This window comes from Pleurodeles waltl, chromosome 8 (genome assembly GCF_031143425.1).
Source record: "Pleurodeles waltl isolate 20211129_DDA chromosome 8, aPleWal1.hap1.20221129, whole genome shotgun sequence".
In the NCBI taxonomy this organism is placed as follows: Eukaryota; Metazoa; Chordata; class Amphibia; order Caudata; family Salamandridae; genus Pleurodeles; species Pleurodeles waltl.
In genome coordinates, this window is record NC_090447.1 from 409726113 (window position 1) to 409752217 (window position 26105).

A 26105-nucleotide genomic window follows, 5' to 3' on the forward strand; every position below is an offset into this window, starting at 1 on the left:
TGACTGAGTGCTGGACTCTGTTGTTGCTGTTTTTGGTACTCTGGGCACTTTACCACTGCTGACCAGTGCTAAAGAGCAAGTGCTCCTGTGTAAAGTGTATGTGTAATTGGCTTTTCCCTGCTTGGCATATTTGACTTACTAGTAAGTCCCTAGTAAAGTGTACTAGAGGTGCCCAGGGCCTGTAAATCAAATGCTATTAGTGGGCATGCAGCACTGGTTGTGCCACCCACATAAGTAGCCCTGTAAACATGGCTCAGACCTGTCACTGCAGTGTCTCTGTGTGCAGTTTTAAACTGACAATTCGACCTGGAAAGTGTACCCACTTGCCAGGCTCACACCTTCCCTTTTTATACATGTAAGGCACCCCTAAGGTAGACCCTAGGTAGCCTTATGGACAGGGTGCTGTCTATGTAATAGGTGGGAATACTGCCAAATTTGTTTTTCACTACTGCAAGGCCTATCTCTCTCACAGGTTAACAGGGGGACTCCCTTTAAATATTCTTAAAGTGCAGTTTCCCTTTGAGAGCAGATAGCAAATGGAGTTTGGGGTCTCTGAACTCACAATTTAAAAATACATCTGTTAGTGAAGTTGGTTTTTAGATTGTGTGCTTGAAAATGCCACTTTTAGAAAGTGGGTATTTTGTTGCTTAAGCCATTCTGTGACTCTGCCTGTTTGCGTATTCCCTGTCTGAGTCAGACTGACAGTTCAACTGTTTGTGAATCTCCTCTAGGCAGTGACACAAAGCGAGCTGGGGTGTAGCCTGCATATCCCGATGAGCCATCTGAGCTAGAGTGGAGGGAGGGGTGGTCACTTACACCTGAATGGGCTATGCCTGCCCTCACACAATGCAATCTCCAACCCCCTGGTGTATGTCTGGGGCCTGGCCTTAGCAAGGCAGGATCTGATGAACAATAGAGACTTTCCTTTGGAGTGCTGCCCCTGCCTGTGACTGTGCTTTGTTGGGCTATCCTGCAGTTGCTACTTTTGCCTGTGAAAGGGGACAAAGTCTGGACTTTATTGTGCATTCCTGCTTGAAGAAGAATCTCTGATCTTGCCTCCTGTTTTGAAGTCTCAGGGCCATCAAAGACTTCCTCTGCCAGCACCTGGACTCTCTGCTGAGACTCCTGGCCTGCCAAGTGGTGTGTGTTATTTAGTCCTTGAAAGGTGAAGTTGGCATAACAAGAACTAAATTCCACTCACAGAATTTTTTGACGCACCATCTGCAGTGCGGCTGAAAAAGGACGCGCCACCCGCTTCATGGCTAAAATCAACGCTCCACCTGCATCGCGTCTGGGAGATCGATGCATTGTGGCTGGACAAATGATGCAACACCCAATTGCGGCTGCTGATAATGATGCAAACCCCACGCAGCATGGTTGTCTAGCACTGTGATACCAGATTTCGCACGCATTGTCCCTGGGCGTCAAAGTCATCGCTAACCTGTGTGGATTCGAGGTGCCCTGCCAGGAAATCGATGCATCGCTCTCTTGCGAGAGAGAAAAATTACGCATTGCCTACCTGACCAGAGAAGAAACGGCACACAGCCTCACTTCTGAGTAAGGAATCAATGCATCGCTGACTTTTCTGATGCACACTAACCCGTGTAGCTTTATTTTTTATGCAAACCAGGTACTTTGTGTAAAATCAACATTTCCATTGTTTTCTATGAAGTAAGACTCTTATTCTTTTGACAATTCATATCTTGACTTGTGTATGTTGGATTATTGCCATTTTGGTCTTGTTTGATTTAGATAAATATTACCTATTTTTCTAAACTGTTGTGGTGTCCATTTTGTGGCGTCTTCACTGTATTACTGTGTGTGTTGGTACAAATACTTTACACGTTGCTTCCGAGATAAGCCTAACTTCTAGTGCCAAGATACCAAGGGGGTGAGCAGGGGTTATCTAAGTGTGTATCTCCATTGCCTTGACTAGAGTGAGGGTCCCTGCTTGGACAGAGTGTAAACTGCCTTCCAACCAGAGACCCCATGTCTAACAGTGCCAGATCCAAATGTGAGTGCAGTAGGACAGACTCCCAATACAAATCAATCAGTTCAGTGCTTTACCAGAAATGAGTCAGTGAGGAGTTGTAACACAAATCAACCAGCACAGAACTTTAATTTGAATCAGTCTGTGCAGAACTTTGCCCAAATCAAACAGGACAATCCTTAAATACTACTTTCACAATACAGAGCATAGGGATGGCAGTTCCACAGAATCCTAGGAATTACATGAACGTAAATGCATTGACAGCTCCAGTTACACTATGTTCAATTGTTCCTTTGTATGCTCCAGGCATGGTTGGAAATAATTCACACACATTAAGGCCCTCATTATGACCCTGGCGGTGAGCAATAAAGTGGCGGTAATACCGCCAACACGCTGGCGGTAACTAACGCCAAATTACGACCATGGTGGTGATAACTCCCATAGACAGCCAATGTACCACACCAACCGCCAGGGCGGAAACAACACTCACCATGGCGGTAGCCACCAACAGCCAGGCGGATGACAAAGTACCACCCACCCTATTGTGACCCTGCAATCTGCTAGGATTTCCGGGGCGGCACCAATGTCATCAAAAGCCTGGCGGAAACACATCCCTGAAGAGAATGGACTCACCTTTAGACACACAGAGAAGAACAATGCCACCATGGAACCAGAACTGCAAGTCTTCCCGATGATCTTCTATGTTATGCTCCACCTGGGACACCAACACCGACGAAGACGACAACGGTGAGTACAGCCGCCTAGCACACAAGGGAGAGAGGGAAGAAAACAAGAGTGACACACACACGCACAACACACACCCCACACACACACACCATACACACAACCAGCTGCACATGAAAAACAATGGCACCCGAGACACAGCAGAATAATATAAGGACAACAGGAATTTACCAAAATGAATGTATTTATACCAACAGCTAATAAATATTGAATTGACAATGAAAGAGATATGTACACATGTACACAAAGGGACACTACCCATTCCAAACTTCAAAGGGCCCACATGGCCACAGGGCACAGTCCAAGACCCAACTTGAATCCTGACTTCATACAGATAGAACTCTGTAGGGGCATCAGTTTGCAAGTGGGCAGGCACCTCCGGGGCAGGGGGGCACTTCAGCCGGATTCGGGAACAAGCCCACTGGTCCTGGATGGGGCAACATGCCCATTACTCTGTCCTGGGGAGTGTCAGGCCACAGTCTCTCAGGTGGGGAACATGCCCACTGGTTCTGGACGGGGCAACATGCACATTGCTCTGTCCTGGGGAGTGCAAGGCCACAGTCTCTCAGGTAGGGAACGTGCCCACTGGTTCTGGAGGGGGCAACATGCCCATTGCTCTGTCATAGGGAGTGCAAGGCCACAGTCTCTCAGGAGGGGAACATGCCCACTGGTTCTGGAGGGGGCAACATGTCCAGTGCTCTGTCCTGGGGAGTGCAAGGCCAGAGTCTCTCAGGTGGGGAACATGCCCACTGGTTTTGGAGGGGGCAACATGTCCAGTGCTCTGTCCTGGGGAGTGCAAGGCCACAGTCTCTCAGGTGGGTGACTTGCCCACTGGTTCTGGAGGGGGCCTCTCGAACAGCAGCCTCTAGAGGGTGGCCTACCTGGCGTCCGCTGGTGGTGATGGTTGCAGTGCGGTGGTGGATGGAGGTTCCTTCTGGGCAGCCTCTGCAATTGGTGATGGCTGCAGTGTGGTGGTGGATGGAGGTGCCTCCTGGACAGCCTCTGCAGGTGGTGATGGCTGCACTTCCTCAGCTGGCAGTGGGGGCCCTTGACTGCTGGTGGTGGTGGTGGTGGAGGTGTCACTCTGATAGCCTCCACTAGAGTAGAGGGCTTTGTCTCCTTCATTACATGGGGTGTGGATTCCTTAACCTTCCTGGCAGGGGTGGATGGCTTCTTCTCCTTCTTGGATGAAGGTGCAGGCTCCTTCCCCTTCTTGGATGGAGGTGCAGGTTCCTTCCCCTTCTTCCTGGAGGTGTTGTATCCTTACCACCACGAGTAGGTGGTGCCACGACTGTCCCCATGGACTATTTGGCTGAGGTGCTGGGCTGGGTCTTTGGTACCCTGCTCATACGGGCAGGACGGAGGGGAACAGGGAGGGAAGAGGTCAAGTTGTGGAAGAAAACGTTTTTTAGGGATGGTTGGGCGGTAAGAGGGAGGAGTGAAGGGAGAGGAGGTAGAGGGAGTGGTTTTAGGATGTGTATGTCTGCTGGATTTGAGTGCAGGTGCATGGGTTGTATGCTGATGTGAGGTGGATGGATGTTGGGTGTGTGAGTGCTTGTGTTTGTGTCCTTTAGGAGGGGGGCCGACAGCGTGGGAGAGGACAGAGGGGACACATGCATGGCTGTTGTGGAGGTGTCTGCTAGTGGGATGTCTGTGCTGCTTGGTGTGGTGATGCTGGTGGTGGATGTTGATGTAGTGCATTCACTGGGGTTGAGGAGAATGGGGAATGGGACTGGGAAGTGGTATTTGGAGGCGGGACAGTAGAAACAGGGACAATGGCTGCCATCAGAGAGGAGGCCAGAGCCTGAATCGATCTCTGTTGGGCCGCCAGTCCACTGTGAATGCCCTGCAGGAATGCATTGCTTTGCTGCATCTGGGATGTCAGCTCCTGGATGGTATTCACAATGGTTGATTGCCCTACAGAGATTGATCTCAGGAGGTCAATAGCCTCCTCACTTAGGGCAGCAGTGCAGTTTGGCTTCCTGACTTCTCTAGAGTCAGACCGAGGGACACACCAACTGTGAGGTCCTGAAATTATTTTGTGCAGCATTACAAGTTGAGCAAAGACTACAGTGCATTTACAAACCTGAGGGTTACTGAATGGTGGAGCAGGTTAATTGAACTTTGAAGTCCATATTGGCAAAAGTATGTGTCTCCACCTCTCTGAAGTAGCCTGACATTACCTCTTCTTTTGATGAGTTTGTGCGGTGCTCCAGACAGAAAAACTGTCCAGTCCTCACATGAGATTATCATGGGTCACGATATGAGATTGCTAGCTGTACCTGCAAATGCACTTGTGAACATCACAGATCACTTGGTACTGCATTATTTCAAAGGACTAGCTGATGATGTCAGGACCCAACAACTCTGCCTAATTGATCAACATCCTCAGTGGCGTTGCCTTAATCATGTGTATGTAGCACCACTGGGTTGCTTGCAATGTCATTGTACCGTCTGCATTTCAGGATAGATATTGCCAATGTTTGATATGTACTTGATGTTACCACTGCTTGTTCCACTATATAGTTGTTTTCGTCAATGCTTGTTGAACACATGTGACTGTGTCAAGTCCTCGTGCTTCTAAATGTGTCAGGTTCACTTGTTTATTGGTAGCCAGGGAGCACCTGCCTTGTGATTTCAAGACGAGTCATGCTGGCTATAAATACTCTTGCTGTGCATGTGACTCTGCTTGGCTTTCTTCCTGTCTGGCAAGGAAAGCCCTCTGCACTCTGGAATTCACTCCAGGCCCCACCTGCTGTCCTCTTGATTCAGCTGGCAGCAAAGAGCCTCAGCAGAGATCTTCTGGAAAGAACACACTCCCGTCAGCTAAGTGGAACATGCCATCTGGAATCTGTTTGTGTAGAATTTTATTATGGTTGCTTTGTTTTTTGGTGAAAGCTGAAAACTGAGACTGATTACACCCTAGCCTTCTTGAGACTTTGAAAAGCCTCTTCTAAGGACACAGACATAATTTATGAGTGGGGCCTTGATGAGGGTTGAACAACAGATTTAGCGTGGGGGCCTTGCCAACTTTTGTTTTGTAACTGAGAACTGTGACAGTACTTCACTATCCTCCACTTGTTTATTTTTGTACTAATAGCGTTTACGCAAAAAAGTAATAGGATTACTTAATGTGTGAGTTTACTTGCTTTTGGTATTGGAATTCATTTTATGTTAATAGTGATTATGCAATTCAGTGCTAGGAATACTCTATATGTGAGTGTTCTTGCTTTTTGGTATTGCAACTTGTTTTATGTTGTAGTTTTACCAAAGAAAACCTAATGTGAAAGTGCAGATCCATGAAAGAGACTTGCAGAGCTTCCTAATTTGTTGAGAGACATTCAGATTTCGTCACCTTTTGTACATATTAATCCATGAGAAGAGAGAGGGCCAAGTTGCTGACATTAGCAAGTGAATGTTCTGTGATGACTAAATTAGACAAATTTAGAGAGATCAGTGCATGCTTTTTGAAATGTTGTTAAACTAGACCAGTGCATGCTTTATTGAATGTTGTAAAACAGTCTCTTAATAGCATATAGCTTCACCAATACTATAATTCATCCCAGAAAGGCAACTTCCAGGGGCTCCACTGAGAGTCCTCCATAACACGAAGAACGACACCTGGCTGGACGTGGTGAAAAGGAGTGCAGTGTTTCTTGCTCTCTTTTTCCAAATCCCTTTCCCTTTTGGGGCACCTGCTGGGGCTCCTTGTGCAATAAGCAGCACCGAGAGGTGCCTCAGGAGGTCGGGAGAACAGACATCGGCCCTGCAGACAGCCTGGTTTTCAGGTGAGTGGCTGTGCCCCAACAGAAGCGGTTCATTCTGTCTCTCATCAGGTTGGAGAAGCTACTTTCCAGCCAGGCAGGATCTCTGCCATGACGTATGCCCCACTGAGTTTTCCATGGTGAAAAAACAGGCACGGAAGTCCTGCTAAGAACCACACTTGAAGGGGCCACACTAGGTCATGCTGATGGCAACGACTGCTGTGAAGTGTGATGGCCCCCCAATTTGGGTACATGCGGCAAATTCTTGCAAAGTTCCAAGGTTCAAGGTCCTCTTGATGATACAGCACCTATTCCTGATGGGTTAGTTACAGTGAGACAAAGGGAACAGGTTTGTCAAGCTGCTGGGGATGCACATGTAACTGATACAGCACAATTTTGTTCTGAGGGGTGTCTGAGTGATTCAACAGCAGTGGCAGGTACAAATGGGTTGAGACAGAAACAGTTGGCTCTGCAAAGCTCAGATGCTGATAAAGGACCTAGTGCAGTAGGAAAAAGAGTTGTACCCAGAGACAGATGGCCAAATGAGCAGACTGTGCCAGTAGTACAAGTGGCCCCAATGATTTTAGAAGAAACTGAAGAATCTGTCAGAGCGACAATGATACAGACAGACCAGTAGCTTGGAGAACAAAGAGAAAGGAGGTTTTATGTTGAAAGTACGCAGCACCTGAACGGACATATTTTGCAGCAAATGACTGGGGGAAGCAATTTGCAACCTTTTGTTTTAACAATAGATATCCAGTTGAACATTCTTGAATTTGTGTCCGAACAGAACTTTGAAATTTCATTGCCACTGGATGGACTAAGACATTACGGCCCGCATTGTGACATTGGCGGTAAATCCCACTTACTGCCACACTGACGGCCACCAACTTACCGCCACTGTGGCAGATATCTGTTCACTATATTATGACACACACACACCAATCCACCAGCATTCAACCACATACACAAATCCACCATACTAAAGGTCAGTGATGAACTGGCGGTATCAAAACCCACACCGTTACACCACCAGAACTATGCCCACCACATCATGACTCATGAATCACCACGGGGACATTCAACGGTGGTAAACCAATGGCGGTACCTACCGCCAAACTCACAACGGACATCCATATACAAAACAACACCACATTGGACAATTCAAACAACACACACCTGACACCCAGACACAAACCACACCCACACCACTACAAAAAACACACCCACATTATCCACAACCCTTTACAAACAACAATTACTGCTAGGACATTGACACCAAGACCACTGACACAACTAGAGCCACACACTATTCACACCTATACACCACTCACACACTACACCTCACACACCCCAACACATTACCCAACACACCCTCACCAACACACCTCACATAACAGCCATGGCACTACAAAGACACCCCCGTTTCACAGAGGAGGAGATAAGGGTCATGATGGAGGAAATTGTCAGGGTGGAGCCACAGCTGTTTGGAGCACAGGTGCAGCAGATATCTATAGCTAAGAAGATGGAGGTATGGTGAAGAATCGTGGTCTGGGTCAATGCCGTGAGACAGCACCCAAGAACTTGGGATGACATCAGGAAGAGGTGGAACGACCTATGGGGGAAGGTACGTTCCACTGCAGCAAGACACCAACTCGCGATCCAGAGGACTGGCGGTGGACCCCCACCTCCTTCACCACATCTCACAGCATAGGAGGAGCAGGTCTTGGCAATAATGCATCCTGAGGGCCTGGCTGGAGTCGGAGGAGGACTGGACTCTGGTAAGTCAACTCTCTACAACTATCACCCCCATACCTGCATGCCATAACATACCCTCACTCCCATCACTCCACTACTTCCCACACAATCAACCATCACATCTCACTCATCCCAATGCCAAACCCAGCATGCTGTACCAATGCATGGACACCCTTCACAGCCCTGCATGGACACTCAGCACTAAGGCATGCACACCATAGAAAACTAACAATCCCACCATACACTAACATACACAAGTGAAAGCTGCCAGGGCAATTCCAACCAAAGAAGGGAAGCCACGAATGTACAATATGTCAGACACAGAAACCATAACACATCATTTACATCCCCAAAAGTACCCCAGCCAATGTCAGCGGAGAGGAGGTGCCAGCAATATCCAGTCTCCCAACTGAAGAGGCCCCCAGTGATGACAGCAACTCTGGTCTTCAGGATCTGGATGACTTACCTTGCCCATCAGGGACCACTTGGCAGCTGGTTACCTAGGCCCAGTCACACACCACCACAGAGCCTCCCCCATCAGGAAACACCACCACAGCACCTACCCAGCGTACCCATACCTCTGTCTCCAGGACACATCAATCAGCAGTGTGTCCACCTCTACAGGGACCAAACGGCACACCTCGCCCACAAGACAATCAGGGACCTGGGGTCAGAGGCAGTGGGCACACGGTTCAGGGGACAGAGGCACAGGCCAACAGGGACACTGGGAAGATTGCTGTGCGCCAGAGGGAGGACAGGCCCAGGGAACTGACTCTCCAGGAGGCTCTCGCAGAGATCCTGGGAGCTTATCAACATTCCCAGGACACGATGGGCCAGATCCTGGACAATGTGCAGGAGAACAGGTGGCTGCAGGAGGGACAGTACCAGGGAATCAGGGAGGACTTGCAGGCCATTAACAACACCCTGATCTCCATTGCAGGGGTGCTGGCAGACATGGCCAACATTATGAGGGAGGCAGTCTCACACCAGCGGGCTCCTGCCACTAGCCAGACATCAGAATAGCCTTCCAGTTCCGCTGCCGCTAGTGGCCAGGAGGCCCCGCCACAGGACTCACAGTCCTCCAGCACCTCTCCCACTGCAGGAGGTGAACCACCCCACAAACGTTCCCTGCGATCCATACAGAAGCCAGAGACCCTTGCTAAGAACCCTGCCAGGAAATGAGACTCTTCTGATTGTCACCCTTGTGTCCCACTCTGTCACCCTGTCCACCTTGAACTGCCATTGCTCCCCTTCCTATGTCCCCTTGGACAATGCACCTCAGCTACAAACAGACTGGAACAATACCCTGGCCCTTCCTCCATCATCACCCCATCCCATTGCACTTGCCCCTCCATATAGTATCACTTCAATAAACACCCTTTGAAAAAAAACTATTTTGCAGAATGTCTTGTATATCAAATATGTATTCATTGTAACAGGTACAAACATTGCAAATCAACGGTACAGAGAATGAGCATAGATTAATGACCTGGAGCAGCCTGTAGTGATCACACCAGGAGTATATGTCAAGTCACCAACATCTGCAAAATGAATTACCAGAGGGAACAGTAAGTGGGCATATAAGTTGAAAATGTCAGCATGCAATTACCACACAATTTAAAACAAATGTCATTGAAATGTGAAGTAACACTGTCCTACCTGTGCATCATTGGAAGTACTGTCGGATCACATATGTTCTGTTGTCCTCATCCTCATCCTCTGCCTCCTCATCCTCACTGTCCCCAGGGTCTACTGCTGCACACGGGCATCTCAGCCTCCTCCTCTTGTAGGAATGGGACATGGCGCCTGAGTGCCAGGTTATGCAACATGCAGCATGCCACCACTATCTGGCAGACCTTCTTTGGTGAGTAGCACAGGGATCCACCTGTTAGATGGAGGGCGCCAGAACCTGGACTTCAGGAGGCCAAAGGTCCTTTCAATTATCCTTCTTGTTCGCCCATGTGCCTCATTATAACGTTCTTATGCCCTTGTCCTGGCATTCCTCACGTGGTCAGCAGCCATGATAGGTTTGGGTAACCAGAGTCAACTGCAAATATTGAGGGACAATATTTAGCCACACACTATCCAAAATGGTGCGCACCATATCCATACACCAACATATGCTGGGTGGGAACCAGGGCTCACCTATTAGCCACACCCTGTCCTCTGTAGTTGGCCCATCACATTTGGGATGCTGCTATTCCTTAGGACGAAAGCATCATGCACCGACCCAGGATACTTAGCATAGACATGAGAGATGTATTGGTCCACCAAGCACACCATCTAAACATTCATAGAGTGGAAACTCTTATGATTCCTGAACACCTGTTCATTCTGGCTTGGGGGAGGGGGACAAATGCAATATGTGTTCCATCAGTTGCCCCAATTATGTTGGGGATATGTCCCATTGCATAAAACCCGGCCTTCACTGTGGCCAAATCTTCATCCTGGGGGAAAACAATGTAGCTGCACATGTGTTTTATCAGGGCAGACAATACTCTTGTCAGCACTATTGAGAACATTGGCTGTGACATTCCTGCTGCCATGCCCACTGTCACTTGGAAAGAACCAGTTGCCAGAAAATGGTGAACTGATAGCACTTGCACAAGAGGGGGGATCCCAGTGGGGTGACGGATAGCAGATATCAGGCCAGGCTCCAATTGGGCACACAGCTCTGTGATTGTGTCCCTGTTAAGTCTATAGGTGAGGATAATGTGCCTGTCCTCCAGTGTTGTCAAGTCCACCAGGGGTCTGTACACGGGGGTATGTCTCCATCTCCTATTCATCTGCAGCGATAGGAATCCAAGGTACAAGAGAGTGAGGATCCAGTCACAAACTGTACAATGGAACTACAACAGAACTTTGCACCCTGTAAACATGCAATGGGTTGTTGGGATTTGTCCAGTATGTGCTAATATCTCCTGTGACGCAGCATTATTCCAGGGCCTGCCTCCTCACCCTGAAATGGCGTCCACCTGTCCTGTGTGGAGGGACAGGTGGAAGTGAGGTAATTCTGCTGACATTGTGCGCTGTTGCGGGAGGCGGTCGGCAACCCCCGTGCACCTCCTCATTGCCTAACATTGGGCCCTATGGGTTACAGTGGCCAATGGTGTACTACACCGGCGGTGACGGTATGCACCGCCACGGACTTGACCGCCATTTTCTATCTGATTCCTCACTTGTTACCTGACCTTCCATAGGAGAGGACCTACACTGCATGTGCTGCTTTCTGTGTCTGGAACCTACCATGGCCCGTGTGACTGTGGAAAGGGCCCCAGCCTTCACTTCGGAGGAGTTGGAGAGACAGGTGGATGGGGTCCTACCCCAGTGTGGACTGCTGTATGGTCCTCCAGACCAACAGGTGAGTACACTGTGAGCACGATGCATGTGGCATGAATGCATGGAGTTGTGTGAAGGCCTTGTGTAAGGGGGTGGGTGGATGTCCTCTTTGCGGCATACTGGTTTTGTGCTGGGCCATATGTGTGTAAATGGTGATGTGAAGGGGTATGGTGGGTCGTATGTGTAACAGGCAGGACTGTTTGTCTAATTCTATTTTCCTGTGTGTATTGCCTCTGCAGGTCAGCACCCATCAAAAGAATTGTACATGGCGTGCCATCGCCAAGGAGGTGCAGACCCTGGGGGCATATGGCAGGCAAAGCACCCACTGTGGCAAAAGGTGGGAGGACCTGAGATGCTGGGCACGGAAGATGACGGAGGCCCAGCTGGGGATGGCCTCCCAACGAGGAAGGGGTGCCCATCGAACCCTGACCCCCCTGATGGCCTGCATACTGGTGGTGGCCTACCCTGAGCTGGATGGACGCTTGAGGGCATAGCAGCAGCCACAAGGGGATGAGTACATCATTACAACTTACGCATGGTAGGGTGGTATCCGGGTGGGGGATGTGTGTCAGTGGGTGCCCCTAGGCCAGGCCTGACATTGCAGCATATGTCTCCTCGTGGCTAGGGTTCAGAAGGGAAAATCTTGCTACCTAGCTCGTAGGCATCCACTACTGGTCAGGGCTGCGTGGGTCCCAGCTGTGCTGCATTTGGCGGTGTATGCCCCTCTCTATGCCCTGGTGGCTAACTATTTCTCTGGTAGTGCAATGCATAATGCTTAGGCCTGTACCCTGTGTGTGAGGGTGGTGTGTACGTCATCGGTGGTATTGGTGCAGCCAATGACCCAGTGTATCCTTTGTCTCTTTCCCTCCCTTTCTTTTTTATCATCCTGTCCTTATGTGCATTAGCATAATCTGGCGGTGGAGCAGAGGCACTGGTGACAGAGGTAGCTGCATCCCAAAGGGTGCAGGAGGCAGAGTCCACCGTCGCTGAGGGCACGAGTGGGACGGAGGGCAAGGGGAGCACCATGGCAGAGACTGGAGGGGACACTTCTAACATAGATACCTCCTCTGATAGAAGCTTTCTGGTGGTGCGGACACTTCTGTGACCACCCCAACTACAGGTACAGCCACCACCCTCCACACCAGCAACGCCCTCCCAGCAGCCCCTCAGCGAGTGGCCTGTTCCCGCTTACCCAGGAGGCTGGGCATCTCCTTCGCCCCAGGCACCTCAGGCCCTGCCCAGTTAGCCCTGCTGCCCTGAGTGAGGAAGCTATTGATCTCTTGAGATCCATCTCTGTTGGACAGTCAACCATTGTGAATGCCATCCAGAAGCTGGCAGCCCAGATGCAACAATCTAATGCATTCCTGGAGGGCATTCACACTGGATTAGTGGCCCAACAGAGATCGATTCAGGCTCTGGCCTCCTCTCTGATGGCAGCCATTGTCCCTGGTTCTACTGTCCACCCTCCAACTTCCACTGCCCAGTCCCATTCCCTTCAACCCCAACCTATCCCAAGCACACTACAGATGAGCATGCACACAAGACAACACCCAAGAGTGTCACAGGCAAGCACAAGCACCACACCATCCCACAGGCACTCACACAAACACCATTCAGTTGCAGACATAACATCCACTATTTCCACTGTCTCCTCCTCCTCCCCCTCCACCACCTCCCTCCCAGCCACGTCTACACTCACACCTGCATGCACTACATCATCATCCACTACCATCATCATCACCACACCAAGCAGAACACATACCTTACTGGCAGACACCTCCACAACAGCCATGAACACACCCCCTGTGTCCTCTCCCACTGTGTCTGTCCCCCCTCCTAAAGTACACAAACACAAGCACTCAGACACCCAATAGCCACCCACCTCATAACAGCATACAGGCCATGCACCTGCACCCAAAAGCAGCAGACAGACACCTCCAACAACCACTCCCTCATCCTCCACTCCCATTCCTTCTCCCTCTTCCCGCCCCAATGTCCCTACAAAACTGTTCCTATCCATCATTGACCTCTTCTCTACCCCTCCCCTGCCTTGCCCTGTCCTGTAAGTATGGGCAGGGTATCACAAACCCAGCCAAGCACCTCAGCCACACAGTCCATGGGCACAGTCCTAACTGCACTCCCTCGTGGTGGAAAGGGATCCAGGTCACATGTAATGAAGGGGAAGGACCCTGCACCAGCCAGCCTAAAGGGGAGGAAGACTGCCCCAGCCAGCAAGAAGGGCAAGGAGCCTGCACCTGCCACATGAAAGGCAAGGAGTCTACCCCAGCAGGCAGGAAGAGCAAGGACCCTGCACCAGCAGAGAGGAAGAGCAAGGAGTCTGCACCAGCAGGCAGGAAGGGCAAGGAGCCTGGACCAGGAACTGTGATGGAGCCCCCACCACCAACCATGGTTGTGCATCCGTCAGAGGGTGCAGGGGATGGGCAAGAGCCTCCCCCCTCTAGTAGCACCACCACTGTGCAGCTGTCCGAGGTTGCAGAGGATAGGCAGGAGCCACCCCCCCACCAGCAGCTTCACCACTGTGCAGCCGTCCGAGGTTGCAGAGGATGGACAGGAGCCTCCCGCCACCAGCAGCACCACCACTGTGAAGCCGTCCGAGGTTGTAGAGGATGGGCAGGAGCCTCCCCCCACCAGCAGCACCACCACTGTGCAGCCATCACCACCGGGGGACGGTATGTCATCCTGCCTCCATGGGCTGCTGTGCGGCCTGTCCACTCCAGAACCAGTGGGGAAGACACCCACTCGAGAGACTGTGACCTTGCACTCCCCAGGATCAAGCACAGGGCACATTGCCCCCTCCAGAACCAGTGGGTAAGACACCCACCTGAGAGACTGTGGCCCATCACTCCCTAGGATCAAGCACCGGGCACGTTGCCCCCTCCAGAACCAGTGGGTAAGACACCCACCTGAGAGACTGTGGCCCATCACTCCCCAGGATCAAGCAGAGGGCACATTGCCCCCTTCAGAACCAGTGGTCTTGTTACATCTCCCAGCTGAGGTGTCCCCCCACCCCCATGAGGTGCCTGCCTATTTACCAACTGATGCCCTTGAGTGTTCTCTCCGTGATGAAGCAGGTGACATGTGTGGCCTTGGACTTTGGTCTGTGGCCAAGTGGTCCAAGCAAATTGAAGACTGGACTGTGTCCCTTTTTCTGTAAATATGTATATATCTATTATCTTGCCTAGCTTATTGTTTCCACTGTGTTGATCTTATTACCAACACTTTAGCGAAATCATTGTGTCCTTGCATTATTCAGCCGAGTTATGGGGTCATATTGTTTTTTTAATGCATCTGGTTGTGTGTATGGTGTGTGTGTGTGGGGTGTATGTGTTGTGCATGTGTGTGTGTGTCACTCTCTTTTTCCTCCCGCCTTCCCTTGTGTGCTAGGCAGTTGTACTCACTGTTGTCATCTTCGCCGGCGTTGGTGTTCGCGGTGGAGCAGAACGTAGAATATCATCAGAAAAACATGCAGTCCTGGTTCCATGGCGGCATGGTTCTTCCCTGTGTCTCCAATGGTGAGTCCTTTCACTTCTGAGCTCAGTTTCCGCCAGGCTTTTGATGTCATTGGTACTGCCCCGGAAAAGGTGATGGTTTCCAGGGTCTTAATATGGTGGGCGGAACATTGACTTCCGCCTGGCTGAAGGCGGCTACTGCCATGGTGCCTGTTGTTTCCGCCCTGGTGGTCGGTATGGTACATAGGCTGTCTTTCGGAGATATTTCAGCCATGGTCAGACTTTGGCGGTAGTTACCGCCAGCCTGTTGGCGGAATTACTGCCACTTTATCAGCGACTGCCAGGGTCATAATGAGGGCCTATATCCTGAATGTGTTTATTGGTAATTATGAACTGCACATTATTTAAAGGCTTTTTGAACGTTTGGTAGAAAACCTGAACTTTCTAGAAGATTAAGAACATTTTAGCAACTAATGTTTTTCTTTGCTGAAGAGACAATTTTGCTATTTGTTTTGCTTACAAATAAAAAAGGGACTGGAAAAGACAGTTGACATTTTTGTTGCCGCAAATTTGCATTTTTGAATTTTTCATTTTTGGGTTGAAACTAGAGAACTCATGGAGTCAAACAGAAACAAAAGTAGTAAGCTCAAGTATTTATGTGTAGGAGTGTTAGTTGTGACTGTTCTAATGATTATTTTGTTGCTTATCAGATTGAGTTTAACCACACCTATTAAATCAGAAAAGGTTAAATAAAAAAGGGCCCGAGTTCTACAAGCACTATAGCACATAAAAAGTCCTTGTTTAATGACAAAGATTTACATGCAGATGATTCTAGAGGTGATCTGTCTACAAATGTTATTAGAATTACTGTATAAATATGTTAATACCATGGAACTTAAAAACTGTTACATATGCACCCAATTGTCTGCATCATTTAGAGAGGGAATCACTTATTATAGCACCCCTTTGACTTATGGAATTTCCTGTAGTTTTTGCTGAGACTTCTGTATCAGCAAAAGTATTTCCAGTATTATCATAATTATGATTTGGTTTTCTCAATTGCCCCATCACAAAACATTTGAGCAACATTGCCAAAACTAAAAACTTTGACACAGCTGGAGGTTTCTTTGAACCTACATTGACATTTGATTCAATCTCTGCCCATAGAACCAACCTGACTTGTATTCTCACCCCATTGGAAAAGGAGGTTATAGGACAAGTTGAAGACAGAAGAAGAGAAATTGAATCTAAGGTAGAGAAGCAGTAATGCTACATAGTTGGGGTAGAGAAGAAGTATGTGTATTAGCAGGAAATCAAGGATCCCTTGCCTTAGACTGTCAACATGTAGAGAACCTGTATGTATGTGGACCTAAATTGAAAACTGACACAAATGTGTAGAGACTAGTGACTGTAGATATATGTTTTTGTTTCAGAGTGTTTGCACATTCATGTTAGCTGGGCAAGACCCCGCCATACCAGGAATTTATTTCATCTATGGGAAAAATGCTTATTTTAAGCTACCTAAAGGATGGTATGGAACATGTGGTCTAGGAGTAGTCATTTCAAAGATTCATCATGTTGAGCATTTCAATGACCCTGTTTGGGATGATAAGTCAAATACCAGAGTCAAGAGAGGTGCTACAGAGATTGTAGGAGCTGTACTTGGTGCCATAATTCCATCTGTGGGAGTGATCCTAAATGATCAGACGATAAGGAAATTGTCCCTTCCTGCACAAAAACATTCCTTTCTGAAATGCAGGCACCCATGCACCATGACTCATGGGTGCCTGAATTGGAACTAGGCAGCCGAAGGGGAACCAGGGCAAGAAAAGACAGGAATATTTCTTATAATGGTAAATACAGTGCATTCCTGCCCTTTCCATTTAATGCACACTTCATACCAAATTGCACACAATGGGGAAAAATATATAAAATATTATCACATTATTGAAAACCTAAATTAGTTACTGGAAAATATTCATTTATTTTGTATAGGACATGTTAGAAATGGGGTCGTTGGTTGGCAGTCAGGTTACCCCCTGTCCAAGCAAGGACCCTCACTCTAGTCAGGGTAAGTCACACACAATCTAAATTATCCTGTGCCCACCTTCTGGTAGCTTGACACTGAGCAGTCAGGCTTAACTTAGAAGGCAATATGTAAAGTATTTGTGCAATAAATCATACAATATCACCATAACACTACAAAAATACACCACAGTGTTTAGAAAAATATATAATATTTATCTGGTTAAATGCAGGTCAAAAGGATCAAAGATGCAATAAGTAAATGTAGCAATATCACTGAAAAGTGATATAAAGTGTCATAAGTCTTTTAAAAGCAAACAAAGGGCCTGATTCTAACTTTGGAGGACGGTGTTAAACTGTCCCAAAAGTGGCGGATATACCACCTATCGTATTACGAGTTCCATAGGATATAATGGACTCGTAATACGGTAGGTGGTATATCCGCCACTTTTGGGACGGTTTAACACCGTCCTCCAAAGTTAGAATCAGGCCCAAAGTCTCTTTCAAGCACAAAGTAGCTGGTTCGCATGAAAAATCTCCGAAAAGAAACGCAGCGGAGGAGATGCGTGGAAACAAAAGGGTGTGAGTCGATTTCTCGGGCCACACATGGCGATGTGTCGTTTAGTTTTCACTCAGGGATGGCAGCGCGTCAATCTCCGGCACTCGTCGTGGATCCTTTTCGGGTTGCGGGGTTTTCAGATGCCCCTAGGATGGTGTGTGGATTTCCTGGCAGTACGAAGACACAGGTGCTGTGTCAATCCGGTGGGCATTGCATCGAATTTTCTACTGCACGGCAGCCGCTGCGTCGATTCCTCTCTGGAAGTCGGGCTGTGTCGTTCTGGGTCAGCTGTGCGTCGATATAGTGGGCCGTATGTTGAATTTCTGTTCACTACGCTGGTTCTGCGTTGATCTTCTCGTTGCGAAGTCGGGCTGCGTCATTCCAGTTCAGCCTGCAGTGAAATTTTCACCACAGGGCAGGCTGTGTGTCGTTTGTGACAGGCTGTGCGTCGAATTTTGCATCACAAGGAGTCCTTTTTGAGGAGATAAAGGGGGTCATTCTGACCCCGGCGCAGGGTCGGCGGGAGCACCGCCGACAGACCGGCGGTGCCCCGCAGGGCATTCTGACCGCGGCGGTTCGGCCGCGGTCAGATGCGGGAAACCGGCGGTCTCCCGCCGGTTTCCCGCTGCCCTGCAGAATCCTCCATGGCGGCGGAGCGCGCTCCACCGCCATGGGGATTCTGACACCCCCTACCACCATCCTGTTCCTGGCGGGTCTCCCGCCAGGAACAGGATGGCGGTAGGGGGAGCCGCGGGGCCCCTGGGGGCCCCTGCAGTGCCCATGCTATGCAGACACTGAAATACACGACGGGTGCCACTGCACCCGTCGCACCTTCCCACTACGCCGGCTCAATTCTGAGCCAGCGTCCTCGTGGGAAGGTTGATTTGCCCTGGGCTGGCGGGCGGCCTTTTGGCGGCCGCCTGCCAGCCCAGGGCAAATCCCAAAATACCCTCAGCGGTCTTTCGACCGCGGAGCGGTATTTTGGTGGGGGAACTTTGGCGGGCGGCCTCCGCCGCCCGCCGAAGTTAGAATCACCCCCAAAGTCTTTTTGGTCATGAGACTTCAGGGAACAGGAGGCAAGCTCTATCCAAGCCCTTGGAGAGCACTTCTTCACCACAGCCAGAGATCAGCAAGGCAGCATGGCAACAGCAAGGCAGCAGCCCTTCACAGAAAGCAGTCAGGTGAGTCCTTTGGGCAGCCAGGCTGTTCTTGACAGGATGCAGGTTCTGGGTACAAGTCTCTTCTCCAGGAAGTGTCTGAGTTGGTGGGGGCAGAGGCCCTGTTTATATACCCAAATGTGCCTTTGAAGTAGGGGAGACTTCAAAGAGTGGCTTAGAAGTACACCAGGTCCCCTTTCAGTTCAATCCTGTCTGCCAGGGTCCCAGTAGGAGGTGTGGCAGACCTTTGTGTGAGGGCAGGCCGTCCAACCTCCCAGCCCAGGAAGACCCATTCAAAATGCAGATGTATGCAAGTGAGGCTGAGTATCCTGTGTTTGGGGTGTGTCTGAGTGAATGCACAAGGAACTGTCAACTAAACCCAGCCAGACGTGGATTGTAAGGCACAGAAAGATTTAAGTGCAGAGAAATGCTCACTTTCTAAAAGTGGCATTTCTAAAATAGTAATATTAAATCGAACTTCACCAGTCGGCAGGATTCTGTATTACCATTCTGGCCATACTAAATATGACATTTCTACTCCTTTCAGCAGCTACCACTCAAGCAATGTATGAGGGCAGCTCCAATGTTAGCCTTTGAAGGGAGCAGGCCTCACAGCAGTGTAAAAACGAATTTAGGACTTTTACACTACCAGGACATGTAAACTGCATAGGTACATGTCCTGCCTTTTGCCTACACAGCACCCTGCCCTATGGGTTACCTAGGGCATGCCTTGGGGGCATCTTATATGTAGAAAAAGGGGAGTTTTAGGCTTGGCAAGTACTTTTAAATGCCAAGTCGTATTGGCAATGAAACTGCACACACAGGCATTGCAATGGCAGGCCTGAGACAAGGTTAAGGGGCTACTTAAGTGGGTGGCACAATCAGTGCTGCAGGCCCACTAGTAGCATTTAATCTACAGGCCCTGGGCACACATAGTACACTCTACTAGGGACTTCTAAGTAAATTAAATGGTCCAATTGGGTATGATCTAATGTTACCATGTTTAAAGGGAGAGAGCATATGCACTTTAGCACTGGTTAGCAGTGGTAAAGTGTGCAGACTCTTACAACCATCAAAAAAAGTGTCTAAAAAGTGGAGGGAGGCAGGTGAAAAGATAGAGGTGACCACCCTAAGGCTGTCAGGTCTAACAGGACACACAATCTTACCCTTCAACAAAAATAACATTTCACATAAAGAACACAATTGAAGATATAAATCTACATCAACAGATAGGGACATACGTATTTAGCAACAAAATACTTATAACATAAAAGTCCAATGAAACAATGCGGTGGGTTCACCACCGTACTCCAATCTTCCTGTGTTTCTTAACCACTAAGTGGCTGTAAAGCAGTCTTATCAAGTACAGTCCACGTAATACTGAGGTAGTTTGAACCTCAAATGGAAAGATATTCTTCCTCCGTCGTTGTTCAATGCGGTTCAATCCCTTTTAATATGTACCATTCATTAATTCCAAAAGACTCCTCAATGGATATGTTGATGCGTTTCGGCCATTTAATTTATTGGCCTCATCAGGACATAGGACATTAAACAATAATAAAACATATTGCTCATACACCCATCCATCTAAAACTATATATATATATATATATACATATATATATATATATATATCCTTCACCACTCCCTTCCAATATCAGGAGAACCAGAACACCTCTGATGTGAAAAAATAGTTTATTTCAGCAAAACATCCAACGCTTTTCGACAACAGCCTTTGTCACGGTTAGATTGTTGCTATAGTGATGCAAATAAATAACCCAAATCACTCATAAACATAAAAGAAGGACAATATCACAGCTCTCACACCACTGAAAACGGCCGTCATCTTAAGATGTTCAATTTAACATAAATAAATAGTAATTTGTACATCATTCTACTGCCAATAAATTAAAGTCAAATTCATCTCTGATATTAATCACAATGTTTATAAAATATGTTTGAGGAAAAGAAAAAAGAAAAAAAGAAAAAAGAGAAAAACAAAAATCTTTTGATTCATGGAAGCTTTTTTGAACACACTTGCCTACTTGGGCGTTATTAAGACTGATGTGAATAGGCCAGTTCTTTCTGATATACACATAAAACTTAATTACAAGAAGAACATTTGTGTATTTTACATTGTATAAGTTTTTATATCTGATGTTTTATAAACATTGTGATTAATATCAGAGATGAATTTGACTTTAACTTATTGGCAGTAGAATGATGTACAAATTACTATTTATTTATGTTAAATTGAACATCTTAAGATGGCTGCCGTTTTCAATGGTGTGAGAGCTGTGGTATTGTCCTTCTTTTATGTTTATGAGTGATTTGGGTTATTTATTTGTATCACTATAATAACAATCTATCCGTGACAAAGGCTGTTGCTGAAACGCGTTGGATGTTTTGCTGAAATAAACTATTTTTTCACATTGGAGGTGTCCTGGTTCTCCTGATATTGGAAGGGAGTGGTGAAGGATATTTTGGGCGTCTCGGAGCCCGTCCATGACCGCTGTGTTGGAGCACCCGCGCTCTGGGACTCGAAAATCAATAAAATTGTTTGTAAAAAAAATATATATATAACCAGGGGACCTACCGGTTAGAGTAGTGAATCTTGTTGCCACTGGTCCTCTGGTTCAAAATAGCCAGCATACTGAATAAGGAATAATGCTGAAACAAACTCAGCAGGAGCAATTGCAGCATGGCCAACATCCCCAACAAGAAATTAAGGAGGGAAGAATTATTTCACAATAACAGGCCTGTATCAAGGAATACATGAGCAATGGGGAAAATGTCCCAGGACAAAACCAAAAAGGGTGCAAGGATGCAATCAGTGTAAAAAGAGTGGAAAAAAAGTAACCCGCCAACTGCTGTTACTAGGCAAAGCTATTCTAGATACTTGGAGTCTTTGCTTATACTTATTCTACTATTCGGGCCTTGTACGTTTTACTGTGCCTATAGTGTCTTCCTACTCTGCCCTAGAAGAGCCATCATCATGAGTCCCTGCAGCCTTGTCCAATACCAATGACTCGTGTGCCAGCCTTCCTTCGGTCACAGCCTCCATTGCTGTCTCCTGATTTGCTTAATCCTCTTTGGCTGCTGTATTTGACCTTGGCCTAGTCTTACTGATAATTTCAGATAGATGTATAACTGGATATTCTTCGAATGCTGAAACACTATGCTCAGCCCCTATAGCACAAGCAGCTGGCAACCCCCACAAAAAAATTAGAAAATGTAAAGCATCATTGAAAAACAACAGTTTTAGGCCAACCACAATAGAGTGTGGGTCATATACACAAAGCAGGTAGTCCCAATCAAAGTTTTTAGCTTCTGACTTAGAGCCTAATTTAGAGTTTGGGAGAGGGGTTACTCTGTCACAAACGTGGTTGATATCCCATCCTTCATATTACAAGATCCATAGGCTATAAAAGAATTGTAATATGGCAGATGGGCTATTTGTCATGTTTGTAACTAAGTAACCCCCCCCGCCAAACTCTAAATCTAAACCCTTAGGGGCACATTTAAGAGCACCTAGTGCCTCCTTGTGCCACATTACCGTCATTTTGTTTACGATAATGTGGCTGAACAAGGTCAAAATAGCTGCACCAAATTTACAAAGTGGGGCAATGCATGCATAGAGCCACTTTGTAACCCTTTGCGCTGCATTATGTTTGCACCAGGCATAATGTATGCAAAGAGGGCGTTACCCCGTTAGAGATTTGTTTGAGTCATTTTTTTCGGCATTTTTAACACCTGCTCAGAGCACGCGTTAAAAAGAGGCACTCTATTGTTAACAATTGACCTCAAAGGGCTTTGCAGGATTAGCTTAAAACTTTTTGACGCTAATCCTGCAAAGCTTTGAACTAGCGTCAAATATTCTGATGCTAGTTCCCTAACTACCGCCATCTGGCCCTTAGTCTCCGAAATAGATGTCAAAATCTTTCAGTGAAGTATGGTCCAATGGTCAGGGTTCCTTTAAGCTGCATATGTCATTGTTGAGCTCCAGCTGAAACTTTTGGTTTTGATGCCAAAAGCTCAGAATAGCGTAATGCTAGATTTTGTAGTGGGTTAGTGTGCTTTGGAGGTCAGATCATTTTGCTGCTTCTCCCTGGTCCAAGTTTTTACCTTCAGAATCTTTTTTGGTTCTAAATAGGTTCCAGTGTGGCAATGCTGGAAGCTGTAGCCAGGCAGAACTCCATGAGGCTGGATGCATTACCACTAGGTCCCATTGAATCAGTTCTCAGCATGGCAAAAAGCTCTGAGCTGGACAATCCTGGTGCATTGCCTACCTTGGGGCTGACTTTCCTGAGCAAGTCTCTGCATCTTGTCGAAGTCCTCCAGAGATAGAAAAAAGTTACTAAATCACACTTTTCTACAAATGCTTGAAAAAATGTTTGGTCAGTCCTTCAGCCTCCAGGTCACGAGGGTAGGCTTTAGGTCCTCTGTGGTGAGTTGATCCCATTTGGAGTCAGGAGTATTTCTGTTTTTTGTGTCTTTAGAGCAGGCACACAGGAGGTCAACCATATAACACATGTAGATCAGTTCCAATCCTTGGGTGCCGGCAGGAGTCAGAAATCCATGAGTCTGTGCCCACGTCTTTCAGCAGCAGTCTTCTTTCTTCAAGCAGGGCCGAATCTTTCTACTGTCGCCATCTGAGGTCCAGCTATGTTCTGCAAAGGAGCCAGTCTAACCCTGTGTAGTAGCCAGTAATTGGAGAATTTTCCCAACAAAATCCTGACTACTTTCTTGCCCCTATGCAAATCTTCTTTTTAAATACATTCTCTTCTCCCTACTGAAACATTGACCAGGAGCTCCTGTTTCAAGTTGGTAGAAAACTTTTATCATCTGACAGGCCCCTCAGCAGCCCCTAGCTATTCTTCTATTTAGATGAGTTCTACTCCCACAAGACAGACACAGAACTTTTTTCCCCTTGCTAAGATTGGAGCCGAAGGATCTAGAAGGGCTCCAAGAATGCATTGGAACTGATCTTGTAACCCCATTGGATATGAGCACATCGAAAGAAGAAGTGTTAAGGCTGCTATGTGTTCTGCAGCTGCCCTGCTAAATGGTCAGTAGTTAGCACCAGTCTGTTCTTTCTGGGATCAGATGCAGACTAGTGCCTTCTGAGCCAGAGTTGTTAACTCCCACAGGCAATAATAAATATTCCAGGCCTGGATGAGTGACCAGTGCCATAATTGTATTTATGTTTCATATTACAGTAACAGAGGTTGGGTTCTTTTGTCATGGGAGGTCCAAACAAATAAGCCTAAAAATACCTTATGTGTTATATTTTTGTTATTCTTGTTTGAAAAGATTTGGAGCCAGTTCTGGCTTATGCAGCTTAACGTACCTTTATATAATATTACTTTTGCACCACAGTCATCAAAGAAGTCTGGCCTCATCACGAAATCAGATTTTTTATACTTAGAAGAAAATAAGTGTGAATTATTTTTCAAGCATTTCCCCATGTGAAGATGCAAAATAAATATTTTTATCACAACTCTATTTGTACTATGAAAATGTAGCTGAAATTACAAAAAGGAAATAGCCCGCTTTTTTAAATATATATTGCACCAGTATTTATATATTAGGAACACTGCCTTGTGGACTTACAAGGGACATCTTCTCAATGGCTTGTAAATATATAAAAATAGATTGCCATGTGTTACTTCTGTGCCTTTAAACAGTAGCCCAGTGAGATCTCAGTGGTGCTTCTGGCAGCCATACATTTTTGGCATAAAACACACACTACAGCTCACATATGAAATTAAACTCTCATGCTAGAAGTGTAATTCCTGTGCCACATAATATGACCTTACCAGAAAATTACATAGATTAATTGGGGGAAACCATTTTAACTGTACTTTTTAAGGCCAACACAGGATAGCAGTGTAACAGTGTGTGCATAGGGTCCTAATTAATACCTGATACAACAGAGTCCATAAAAGGTGAAAATTAGGGATAACCTTGTAGGAATGTGGTTTTGCAATACAGAGGATCTCAGAGACAGTTGTAACCAGTGTTTTTTTTTTTTTACTGGCAATACGACCTTAAACAGCAATATCAGGGAAGATAGTATTCATTGATGTGCGATCATATGTCTATTTGATTAGCTGTTGAGGTTGATGCTCACAATGGCATGATCAGGACATAAAGATTATTGATAAGTGACACTAGGGAGCATCATATTGTTGAGAAAAAAGCAGCTAGAACAATGGCCTCTGGTGATGACTTCCTCCAAAATGGAGTAAACCCCACTACAGCCATGACTCATACACAGGCAAAGTGTTGGTAAATAAATCCAGTATTTGTGAAGCCTAGCAAATCACCTGTGAAGGTCTCAAGGCGCCGAATTGTAGGCGAGATTAAGTGATTTGCTCAGAATCACATAGCAGACCCCAAGACTTGAACCTGGTTCCCCCAACTCCGAAGTCGCTGGTGTGCCACATTTTCTCCCCCTGGTAGTGTCATCCTTTTAACAGTTAAGGCTGCCCACAATTAAAAGTTGCTTAGATATTTAGATTATTTTCAGGGAGGCGTCAAAACATTCCCAGGAAGGCGGGTGGAGGTGACTGACTCATACATTAGTGCACATAAATAGAAGTATGTTGGGACAGCAACATGTCTTATTAAGTGATAGTCTAATCATTTGAATGTTGACCCTCGGATTTCCTTTCAGGTGTATGGAATCTAAATCTCCACCTCTGCCTGTCACTCTGTTTTTATGCATGATACTTTAGTTATTGTGGATTAATTTGCAATAATTAGTGATGATGATTCTGTGAGTCCGTTCTGCCTGTAGAGTTTAGGATGTTTTTTAAAGTCAACAATGAAGTCATGTAGGTAGGGTGTTATTGACTGGGGATCTGGTATTGAGAATAGAACCCAAGAATGACTTTTGCACTCTGTGAAATGTTCATGTTATATTCTGCTTTACAATTGTTTCTCCATCTGCTTTGAGGGAATGATGAAGAAGGGTGAGGGAAGGGTAGCCCTCAGAGATGTAATGTGCGGGCAATGTGATGTGGTTTTCTCTGGCCTCCTTGTGCCAACCAGGGCAGGGATACCGGTAGTTGAAGTAAGGGTGCAGTGTAGCAGGACAAGTCTTTTCCTCAGCTGGATAACATCTTTTGATACTTCCTTATGTCTTACCTTATACGTGGTTTCCTTTAGTAACTTAAATTTGGAACCATAGATTTCCAGGTTGACTTGAATCGTGCTCTTTCCATAGCTGTGGATGTTCAGAAAGAGGAGAGAGATTAACAACTTTCTCTTAATTGCTAAGCGTTTTCTCCTTTT

General features: G+C 47.0%; 1 protein-coding gene across 1 annotated transcript in view; it reads left to right on the forward strand.

The window, feature by feature from the left end:
* Positions 1 to 26105, forward strand: part of GABRA5 (gamma-aminobutyric acid type A receptor subunit alpha5) — a 560773-nt gene that overhangs the window by 431115 nt on the left and 103553 nt on the right. The window lies entirely within an intron of this gene.